Raw genomic sequence first — 12,381 nt, forward strand, 5'->3', positions numbered from 1 at the left:
TTCTTTCTGAGCAGCAATCCTCCATCAAGAAAATCATTACAGGAAATTCAAGAAATGGAGCATTGTACCAATAGGAAATGTACCCCGTATGTAGGCGCTACTTGAATGTTGTTACATTGAAATGAATGTTGTTACATAGAAATGATAACTTCACAATTGGAGAAACTGAAATCATCTCTATTGTCTTAAAGTGAATGTTGTTACATAGAAAAGATAAGTTCAAAATTGGAAAACTGAAATCATCATAGTACCGAGATCAGAACGAAGTGATATTGGTATCACACTATTGACTTTACAGACGAATATTGAACGATAATTTGTTATTTTCTCAGCGTTGAAGAAGGAGCCCACGCCACGCCTACACATGAAGGTGATGTATGAGGTCCATCTTCTGTTTCTCCTAGAAATGTTAAAAAAAAACAATATTCAAGAGTTCTTAATCTAATACACTGACCACGCCTGCAGTTGTAACTTTGTCGATTTTTTTTTCTGAAAAGTTTATACAAGTTGAAACTTCAAAGTTTTACTTTCCTCCTTATTATTAATTTGCACGTTATAACTTTTATGAGTAGACTGTAAGGATTAATCGTAATACCAAACAATTCAGTTTATAGACGTTCGTAGCTGAAAATAACCGGGATATCTAAAACTAAAGAGATAAAACTGGCCGATAGGATAAGAAAAGAACTTTTTATACGAAAAAAATAAAAAAAACTTGATTTTATGAGACAAATATAGGAAAGAGATGCCAGAGTTTCAATACACCAGGAGAATATAACAAACAGAACATAAGAACTAGACATAAGTGAACTTGTAGTTGATGAGAAAACGTATCATATATGTACCTTTGTGGTGGTTGTCGATAATGGAATGGTTATTTTCAAAACAGAGCTCTCTTAGAGTTTATAATTTTTAAATAATCGTATGCGTATACTGCTAAAATAAAGAAACTGGAATAGAAAATGTACACAAGATCCTGAACAAACGTCAATACTGTGTGAATGATTAATACGTACTCCAAACAAATTAAGTGCGGTTAGAATTATCTTATTCCTTTAGAAGACGAGTATTACATTCATTTGTAAATAGTTTGAATCAATCCTTAAATGCAGAAAAATAAAATAATTTTCATATTGTGTAATTAAAATTTTGATTTGCAGCAAATCACATCCCAATAGATAGTCATATTAACCCAGATTATGTCATACTGTATAAAAGAGGGACAAAAGACACCAGAGGGACAGTCAAATTAATAAAGAGATAAAGGCAGATGTGGTGTGAGTGCCAATGAGACAACTCTCCATCCAAATAACAATTTAAAAAAGTAAACCATTATAGGTTAAAGTACGGCCTTCAACACGGAGCCTTGGCTCACACCGAACAACAAGCTATAAAGGGCCCCAAAATTACTAGTATAAAACCATTCAAACGGGAAAACCAACGGTCTAATCTATATAAACAAAACGAGAAACGAGAAACACGTATATATTACATAAACAAACGACAACTACTGTACATCAGATTCCTGACTTAGGACAGGTGCAAACATTTGCAGCGGGATTAAACGTTTTAATGGATCCAAGTCTACATAACAACAAAACTCAATACTATTGTATATGATCAGGAATGGTTAGATCATAAATGAAAGATTCCTATGGATCTCAAGTGGTATATGTTTTTAAATAGGGCTGCATCATTAACATGATTCATGGAAAGTTATAAAAAAAACTTAATTTGTTTCCTTAATTTATTTTTTATTTCAATATAAATATAATAAGGAAACTTATTGCATTGTTCTAATAATAGTTCGTCAATAATAAAAAATTGAATCAAAACCTTCCTTATATTTCGAAATGGTAATGCAATAGATAAATGTAGTGTGCTCAAATGTATTAAACATTATTGCGTCATTATTGTATAGTATGATAATTTGTGTGTTTCAGCCAATTACATGGAATTTACGTTTTGTTCATTCCGAGTATAACTTTGTATTGTAAACCTTGTAAAATTCAATATATTTTTCAAGTTAAGCCAAGACATAGTATACATACTGATAATTTGGATAACAAGTTGAGAATGGAAATAGGGAATGTGTCACAGAGACAACAAAGTATTGGTGCATTTAAGTCATTTCAAAACCTCACTGATACAAATGAAAACTTAAAAGCTGAAAGGTTTTTCGCTCTGTGAATTTTCCAAATCAGATGATGTTGAATGAACATGGAGTTTTGAGATAGATACCGCTGTTGTTACATTTTTTATTCTATTTTACTATTCGCATTCTTACTTTTATCAGCTGGTTAACATGGTGGCTATTTCGTTACAAAATGTAAACTATGAATTTGACGTTATCGTACAAGATACAAGCGTAGAATTGTTAATCACATATTACAGATGTTTGGATTGAATTAAAACAGTTAAACACATTTCTAGCGGTTATTTAAGAAAAAAAAATTCCTGCGGGCTATATATTTATTGGAAAGTTTTAGTTATTTAATAGGGAGTAAGGGTTAAAACAACCAAACACACACGAAATACCTATCTCCGCTTCAGGTTAAGGATTGTCCGAGGCTATGTGTAAATTTCTCACAAAACTCTATAGGTTCCATGAATTAATTCTCAATAAGATTATGGTGGTATACAATATATACTCTAAAAATAATCGATGACATCAAAGGCGCGATCTAAAAATCGTACGACTATACTATATTAATAGCATAGGGGAAATATTAATCTATTAATAAAAGATGTGAATGGAAATTTTTAATACGCTATAAGAGCATATTATTTTCATTGGATCATTCGTAATAATAATAATAATAAGAAGAACAGACACGGAAAGACGCATTTCGTGGTAGGTAAAATATTTTAAGATGGTTTTAATTACATGTTGTCATAAAATTTAAATCCTGGTATCTAGGATGAGTTTATTTACAACCACTGGGTCGATGCCACTATTGGTGGAGATTTATTTGGCCGAGGGTTACACCAGCCCAGTAGTACGCACTTATCTATATATATTGATTAACTTTACAAGAAAGGATGTTCAATATAAGAGCAAATACGCCAGCGTAATACGCTACTATCTTTATCAACTTAACTTTTTTTTATTAATAAACAAAAGTAAGACACAACCATATTTATATAATTTATTTTTGGATGTGACGCGTCTTCTGATTGGCTGACGTTATTTTGTTATCAGCCCATAGACATAAGTACGTCATGTGACCGTGATGTCATCAACGGTTTTTCATGGTTTTCTACGGTTTAAAATGGAATTTAGAATTAAATTATAAGAAATGACTGTAATATTTCTTTCTGTTCATTCGAAATAACATAAAAATGTGGTGCACAATGTTAAATAACCCGCTACGCGCGTTATTCAGTGTGCACCAAATTTGTTATGTTATTTTTTCATAGACAGAAAAAATATTACAGTCATTCCTTCAATAATGAAATACAATGGTTTCCTGTGACGCATACAGAGTCATCTATGAAAAATATTGACTAATTATGAATGAATCTATTGCGATGGTTTGTTGTGCGAACAAGATAAATGTTTCTAGGTTAAGGTCTAATATTGATCTTGAATATTTTGGTCACATTCGGTAACAGGGAATAGGATGATATTAATAATAAGCAGAACATTTTCGCTATCATCTGTGAAACGGATATGCCATAACGTTTATTCAATTTGTTAGGGCGTCTGCAAAACATATGAAGGGACAATTTTAGCTTCACCACTTAGAAATCTAAGTTAAATAGCATCTTTCTATCAATGAAATCATTATATGAAATAAAAGACAAGGAATATTATATCAACTGTGGATATAACCCATAAGCAGGCGCTGCTAGAATGTTGATACATAGAAATAGATAGTTCACAATTGGGAAGATGAACACATCTCTTTTGTAATACAACTTTTGTTTTAACCGACACTAATTATCATTTTCTAAATGTAAGTCAAGATATGAGGCAGTTTAAACAGTTTTATGGTGTATCCTTTTTCTAAAATTCGATGGGATATATGCATTCGACATAATCACCAAGATTTTAAATCATTTAGCTAGAGAATATAACTTATATAACACCAAGAAGGGTTGAGAATACTGCTAACTAATTTCGTTTCTTCCTAAAATGTTTTTGTATCAAGTCAGTCTCATATGAATAAGGACACAAATCGGCAAAAGAGTGGCAAAGTTTTTTGGCATGAAAATGACGATTGTTTAAACCTTAAAAGACCTCTAACCTATTGTTCCACGTAGAAAAATCTACAAAATCCGTTGCTAAATGTTGCCTTAAACTTGCAGTAATCAAGGTATCAATGTGACTGTCATATGAAGCGCTGTTCCTTTGTTTTTTGTATGTGTTCTGATAGCTATGGCTATACTTATGTCGAGGATACATGGACATGATGGATACCCGATCTCTTTTGTTTTTCTATTATATGAATAAAGAATGTTGTTTGTTTGTAATACAAATTAATATGATCAATGCAATAACTATATTGATGATCAGTATTTAAATTGATTGTAGAAAATCATGGTTAACCTGGTCATTTACATACTATTGGTAACAGTGTCCTCAGTACAACAGAAACCATTGGATTTTAAGGATAGAAATGTGCACAAATTACCAAACAATGTATGGAAAATGAGCGAACTAGACATGCACCTTAAAAAACAATCTACCCAAACTATTTTAGTAACAAGATTTACCACGAAGCCTTTCATTTCGTCTTCAAAGACCAAGAGACAGTGGGTATCTTCCCCTAGGACCTTCGTTGACGCAACAAAAGTTATTACTACGTTACAACATATTATGAGCATAAGAGAAAAACTCGTTACAACTGAAAATTCACTAACAGTCTTATCTGTGAACCATTCTAATATTGAAAGCAGGACAAACGCATCTGTTGCAAATCTCTCTTATATAAGTTATATTTTCACTGTTATAGGAGCTGTTTTTGTAACTAATTTACTATCGTAAAACGAAGAAGATGTGGTTTGATTGGCTTTGAGACAAATATACCACCAGAGCCAACATGACATTAACAGTTGGACTATATCGGAAGTATCATGAGGAAGAATGTCTATGTTTCCGTCACACCTCAGGGCAACGTCCAGATTGAGAGATATAGTACCGAGATTAGATCGAAGTGATATTGGTATCATACTATTGACATGACATGCGAATATTGAACGAGATACAGATAATTTATGATGTTCCTCAGCGTTGACGACGGAGCCCACACCATGCATACACATGAAGGTGATGAATGCGATACATTTCCTGAATCTTCTAGAAATGATAAAAAAAAGTGAAATTCAACAGTTCTTAATCTGATGCAATGACCACGCCTGCAGTTTTTACTTTTTCTATATTATTTTCTGAAAAGTTTTATACAAGTTCAGACTTGAAAGTCTTTTATTAACTTTCCTCCTGAAAATTAATTTGCATGTTACTACAAACAAGATGTAGACTGAAGGGATTAATCTAAATATCGAACGATTCAGTTTCTAGACATTCGTACCAGACAATAACCGGGAAATCTAAATCTGAAGAGACAAAACTGTCCGATATGATGAGGAGAAAACTTGTTATGCGAAAAAAAAATAACAAAAATTAGATTCTATCAGACAACTTAAGGAAAGAGATGTCAAAGTTTCAATACACAAGGAGAAGATTTAAACAATTTGATAAGCTGTAAAAGGGAAAAGAGAGGTTACAAACATAAGTGGTGGTGGTCGATAGTTGAATGGTTATTTTTAAACTGAGCTCTCTAGATAATTGTCACTAAACCGTTTGCGTTTTCCGAACTGCTGAAAAAAAAAGTGGAGAGAAAATGTACACACCATATTAAAAAAAAAGAAAATACAGCGCGAATGATTAAGATGGACAAATATATCGGTCTTCACACAAATTAATTGCTTTTAGAATCAGCTCATTTCTTTACACTAATTTGTAAATAGTAGATAAAAATGAATAAAACCTCAAAACTCTGCTTTTTTAATTGTGTATTAAAAATTTATATTTGCCACAAAATCACATACCAGTAGACCTTCCTGTTAACAAAAATTCTGGAATATTTCATGCTCTTATATAGTCAATCAATTAATCATGATTTAAAAAAAAATTAACAAATATATTGAATTCGACAAGACTTACAATGCCAAGGTGTCAAACAAAAGAAAATACAAAATAAAATATGTGGTACAAGTATATTTGGGTAATAAGAAAACTCCTCAACAGATACCAAAGGAGGTATATGCATTGCATGCCACACAATTACTTATTACATAAACATCATCATCCTGTGGTTATTTGCAATTATTTAATGACGCTACAAAATTGAAAAAAATATAAATGCGCAACATAAAATGTAAACCCATTTCTTAACCGTTTTAGCACTTAAAGGAAGATTTGTTGTTTGCCTTACAATAAAAGATAGCCCCATGTCTTTTAACAACTCTCTCTCCAGCAATACAATTATTTCCTTGTATTACATTGTCCAAATTTTGAAATAAAAAAGTGAAATATTCAATAGTTATCAAAATAGGTTTAAAAAAAAAACTGTGAAAATTGTGATTTTCAATTGATGGTGCAATCCTTTTCAAGGACATTATACCACTTAACATATCTTGCCCAAATGATCTTACGTTTCCTGTTCAAACATTTGTATTAAGTACTATACAGGTTTATTAAATTTGATGTTAAATAGACTTTAAAAGAATGCGTCACAGATTACTTATTGGATACTTAGAGGAGTAATTAATACATAATGATAAATTGTTAAACCAGGAAGACAGCACGTCAGTTTTCTTCGTTTAAAGTACACATCTTATATGACAAGCAAAGATAGTTTAGTGTTTATAAACTTCGTATTTATTTACGTTCGAACTGTTTTGAATCAAGCGTTACTGATAAAGACATATTGAGCGGATCTGATGATAATTAAAAAAACATATTTAAATGATGTAAAGTTACGTTTTTCGCCTACAAACATCAAATCCTTAAGTTCTAAAAAATGTGTTCTTCATACTAATGTTTACAAAAGGCTGCAAAAAAATAATTAATTCTCAGCTGTTGAACACATGAATGGAATGAGCAATCAATTATGATTAAAACGGAAAAAAAAAACATTTCGGTCTCCAAACTCAAGGTTTGAAAATTTCACTTCATCGGTTCCGGAACTAAGAAAGTCTGTTATCATGACAAGAAGTGAAATATGACTATCAGATATACAGAGTTAACATAAAAGAAATAGAAAGAACAATTGTCAGAAATACAACGTTTCACAAGAGAACAGATTGGCGTACAAGTTAAAACCTTCTGCAATGAACAAAACCAAACCGCATAGCTAGATTTTAAAGACCTTGAAATGACTATGTAAAATATCCAAACGATAATTAATAATCTGATTACTAGTAATGTATATAACAATCAGATTAAAACCACACTTTACACGTTGTTTCACTTAATAGAACTACAAACAAATATTCCGCGCTGGTATTGATAAATAGATAAATTATATTCTAATGAACTAATAGATATTTGTTTTTGCAAAAAATATATGCCAGATGTTTTCTGTTTAATGTGTTTTAGCCTTTGATTTTGCTCGTTGACAAGATACTTTCCTCTTTGAATTTTCCTTGGGATTCGGTATTTTTAAGTCAATGTTGTTTATTATTACAAGGGTTTAATACTATCTAAATCACGTAATTCATTTCTGAAGGTTGAGGTTCATATTTAGTGTGCCTATACAAAAGACTTTTAAACTGGCATTTGCAGCTTTTCCTTACGAATTTATGACTTGACTACATGTAAAGTCCATATATTTTACTACCAGAGAGACATACTGATTATAGAATTTCTGTAAAAGACATTTCCTTTTTATGAATATAAAAATATACATCTTGATTTGTCTCGTTATTTTCAGTATTTGAGCTCTTTTTTATATTATTACACTTGGAAATTCCATAATTCATAATACACAGTATAATGGAAGGATTCATTAACCTTAACTTGCTATATAATCGTAGAAAAAGTATTTAAAAAACTGTATGATATATATAACTGGTAACATTCTTCAACAAATTACCTGTTAAGTTCTTCATATTTTGTGGAAAAAAAGATATCATTGAGATGCATATGTCTTAAAAACAATTTTTTGAATAAACCAAGGGATTTGGGTGGAGTGTTCTCTCAGTAGCACTAATACTACATCTTCTTTTATGGATTATTGAGCGTCCAACAAGTAGGCTTTGACGTATTCTTTAAAGAGTCTACTTAACAATAAACCTAAATAGAATTTTATATGACCAGGAAAGGCTAGATCATGAATGCAAGATATCACAGTGGTATCCGTTTGTTGAATAAGATACTAACATTTTTTGTATTGAAAATTACAGATTTTTTGATTATTTTTTTTTACTATTAAAATTCATTTTTTTTTATTTCAATATATATATCATGCAAAACAGGAACCTAATTATATTGTAAGGAAAAAAGTTGGTCAATGATAAATAGTATAGGCCTTCGTTAACTGATAGAAAAAAATCAAAACCTTCCTGATATTGCGAAATAGTTATGCTATAGATCAGAGTAGTGTGTTCATTTCCAACATTATTGCGTCATTAATGATTGCATACAAGTATGATATTTGTTGTGTTTTAAGCAATCAAACGGAATAAACGGTATGTTCATTCTTAATTCAACTTGACATTGTAAACCTTGTCAAATTGAATATATTTTTCAAGTTAAACCAAGACATATAATATATACTGATAAGGAGATATAAAGTTAAGAGTGAAGAAAGTTTAAAGAGCAGAAAACAGCCGAATGCATCCAATGGATATTCGACACAGCGAGGAAATCGCGCATCCGGAGGCATGCTTCAGCTGACTCCTAGCCAAAAAAGTGTACTAGTTCAGTGATAATGGACAACATACTAAACTTGAAAATATGTAAATGAGCAAAATGAACAGAGGCTCCTGAATTAAGACAGGTGCAAATAATAGGCGGGGTTAAACATTTGAGGAAACTCTCTATTTCTAATAAGTCTCCATGTGTAAAATTTGAACAATAATAGGTCAAAGAACTGCCTTAAGCACGGAGCCATGGGTCACACCTTACAGCAAGTTATAAAGGTGCCAAATTTATGTTGTCCATTATCAAAATTACTATTGTAAAACAATTTAAACAGGATAACCAATGATATAATATCTTTATATAAAAAAATACGAATACGTTTCTAAACCACATCAACAAATGATTAGAACTGACCAACGAGATCCTAACTTTTACAAACAAATGCAGAAGGTTTAAACTCTATATGGTACCAAACCCTCCCCTGGCCAAGGAAAGCAGTGACACAGCACACCACAAGACGAAGAATACACTATACAAAACAATAAACGAAAAACAGATCTATAGGTTAAACATTAACAACCGACTACCACTGACATATGCTGATTCCTGACTTATGATAGTCGCATATACAATGCAGATTGTTTTTTCTATTAAAAAAAACCCGCATACTATTACATCTTTCAATGAGCATCAAAGGGTGACTCATGGTTAAAAAAAGGGTTTTCTTTTAATTGGCAGTATGCTACTGTCAAAGTCGAGCGTCTTTTTTGCAGTGTGGGTTGAACGCAGCCACCTCCAGTTAGAATGGGCAGGAGGTATGATGTCCCTCCAAGAAAGAATTTCATGCTTTTTAGAACGGTAAGATCTCTTTAACCTTTAACTCTTTGGGGGGGGGGGGGGGGGGGGCTTAGTTGGACAGTTGAAAGGCAAAATGTTCTGTCCATATCCACTATAGCCGTTCTTGCTTAGTGACAGACTACAGTCTCGAACCTTCATCCAGAGCCGTCTATATTACAGGACCTACCTATGTATTATTATTTGATTCTTGTCTTGAACATATGAATGCATCAAATATTTGCCCTTGGACGTTAAGCCACCAACAATCAATAAATTATATCATCCATATGATTGTGTTTAAGCTCAAATAACTTCTAAAACTTTTTAATTCTATATTTAGTCTACACTAACACATTTATCATGTTTATTGAAGAATAAACATATTCTACCACTCTTAGTAAAATTTAGAAAGGAAATGGGGACTGTGTCAAAGCGACAACAACCCGACCATAGAGCAGACAACAGCCGAAGGCCACCAATGGGTTTTCAATGTAGCGAGAATTCCCGCAACCGTAGGTGTCCTGCAGCTGAACCCTAAAAATATGTATACTAGTACAGTTATAATGGACGTCATACTAAACTCCAAATTATACACAAGAAACTAAAATTAAAAATCATACAAGATTAACAAATGCCAGAGGCTCCTGACTTGGGACAGGCGCACAATTGCGGCGGGGTTAAACATGTTTATGATATCTCAACCTTCCCCCTATACCTCTAGCCAATGTAGAAAGGTAAACGCATAACAATACGCATATTAAAATTCAGTTCAAGAGAAGTCCGAGTCCGATGTCAAAAGATGTAACAAAAGAAAATAAATAAAATGACAATAATACATAAATAACAACAGACTACTAGCAGTTAACTGACATGCCAGCTCCAGACTTCAATTAAACTGATTGAAAGATTATGTCTTCATCATATGAATATCAGGCACAATCCCGCCCGTTAGGGGTTTAGTATCATACTATCATAATATATATGAGAAGAACATAACCCGTGTCATGCCAATAACTGTTTTTTAAAATATAAATGTGTTTAGTTCCGATGCAAAGACCCTATAAGTGAATCAATATTAAAGCCAAAATATGCAATCTTTAATGACCTGACAACAGTATCGTAACTATATCCCTTCTTAATAAGTCTGTTTAAAGGTTTTGTAAGCTTGTTTTTCCCCTTTTGATCCGTTTTTTTAAAATAAGGGCATTATCACTGGTTCGAGATTGAAACTCAAGAAAAATGATTATCTAGCTTTAAAACCTAGATTCTAAAATACAAGGAAAACATTAATTGAGTAAACAACATAAAAAAATATTAAAAATCACATGAATCTACTTGTACATGTTGTAATATTTCAAAAACTAAACAAACAATATGCACAAGGAAGTTACAACTCATTTATATTTTAATTACATGGGATATATATATAGATATATATATATTTAATACATGCATATAATTGTTTGTAACTGAAAATTTTCTTTTACATGTTTAACCTTGATCTACGTATCGATATAAATAAACTCATCACACGGCCATATAGATAATTTTATTGTTACAGACGCGGGTCTTTAAATGTTTCATCAGTGACGCTTGAAGAATTTAAAAGACCAAATAAAGTTAAAAGAGTATTGAGGACCTAATTTCCTTGTGTTTTGCCAAGTTCTGCTAAATGTATATTTCTCAATTAAATATCATACTGTCTAACAACCAATGATACAAATCACAGCCATTCAATGAGTGTTCATTTGTAATGGTTGTTAAAAGCAGATATGCATATACTAGAGTTCAATCTTTTACCAGTAAAGAGGCCAGTGTCAAATATTTCATCAATACAAATTAACAATACATATATAGGTAGGTCATGTTATCTATGCAGTCCAGAAAGAAGACCTTTAGTGACAATACTTCTATTCCACTATTCTAAAGTCAGTCTTATGGGAAGGGGGGGGGGGGGGGGAGGTTTCATATATGTATGCATTAGTTAAGAAAGATTATATGTAAGAGTGCATCCTCTATTAGAATTTCATCGAGATCCATACGACGAAAGAAGCAATACTTCGCAAAGATATCAAATGTTTAACTACTACAGTTGAATAGTGTATCTGCTATTTCTTGGAAGAATATTCATATCTTAATTGTAATTCTAGTCAATGCCTCAGTAATGCAACATGCACCAGTCATTACAAATTCATTATTTTTTCCATCGCTTAGGCTTTACAGACTCAATGTTGTTGTTTTTTTTTTGTTATTAACTTAAGCATAGCTACCTTAGTGTAGAAAAAACATTCTAAAAGAAAGAAGGTAATTATACACACTTTGTACTCAACTTATTGGCTTGTATTTCATAAGTCTTATAGAGGGATCAATCTTGATTTGTAATCATTCTGATTCAAACAAAATTTTCTCTGAAACTGACATTTTTCTTGATTGACAACATATTTGTCACTTTTGGAGGATGTGTTTTTTGACAAACAAAAAACATTCCGCGGGAACCAACTGTGCTCCCTTTTTTTGCAGACTTGTTTCTTTGCTCATATGAGTCTACCTTCATAAAAGAACTTCTTAGGAAGAAGAAAAAGAAGTAAGCACGTTCTGTTACATTAGTTTTACATATGATAGTGAATATGTTTCTAATGTTCTAACTAAACTTCCGTTCTCTTTGCCCGAAT

The 12,381-nt window shown here is 31.9% G+C and overlaps 1 long non-coding RNA gene across 1 annotated transcript; it reads left to right on the plus strand.

The window, feature by feature from the left end:
* Nucleotides 1–1,933: 1,933 nt before the first annotated feature.
* Nucleotides 1,934–6,005, plus strand: LOC139502890 (uncharacterized). Its single transcript, XR_011658965.1, has 2 exons — nt 1,934–2,854; nt 4,538–6,005. It is a non-coding gene; the product is annotated as an uncharacterized lncRNA (long non-coding RNA).
* The last annotated feature ends 6,376 nt before the right edge of the window (nt 6,006–12,381 follow it).

This window comes from Mytilus edulis, chromosome 14 (assembly GCF_963676685.1).
Source record: "Mytilus edulis chromosome 14, xbMytEdul2.2, whole genome shotgun sequence".
NCBI lineage: Eukaryota > Metazoa > Mollusca > Bivalvia > Mytilida > Mytilidae > Mytilus > Mytilus edulis.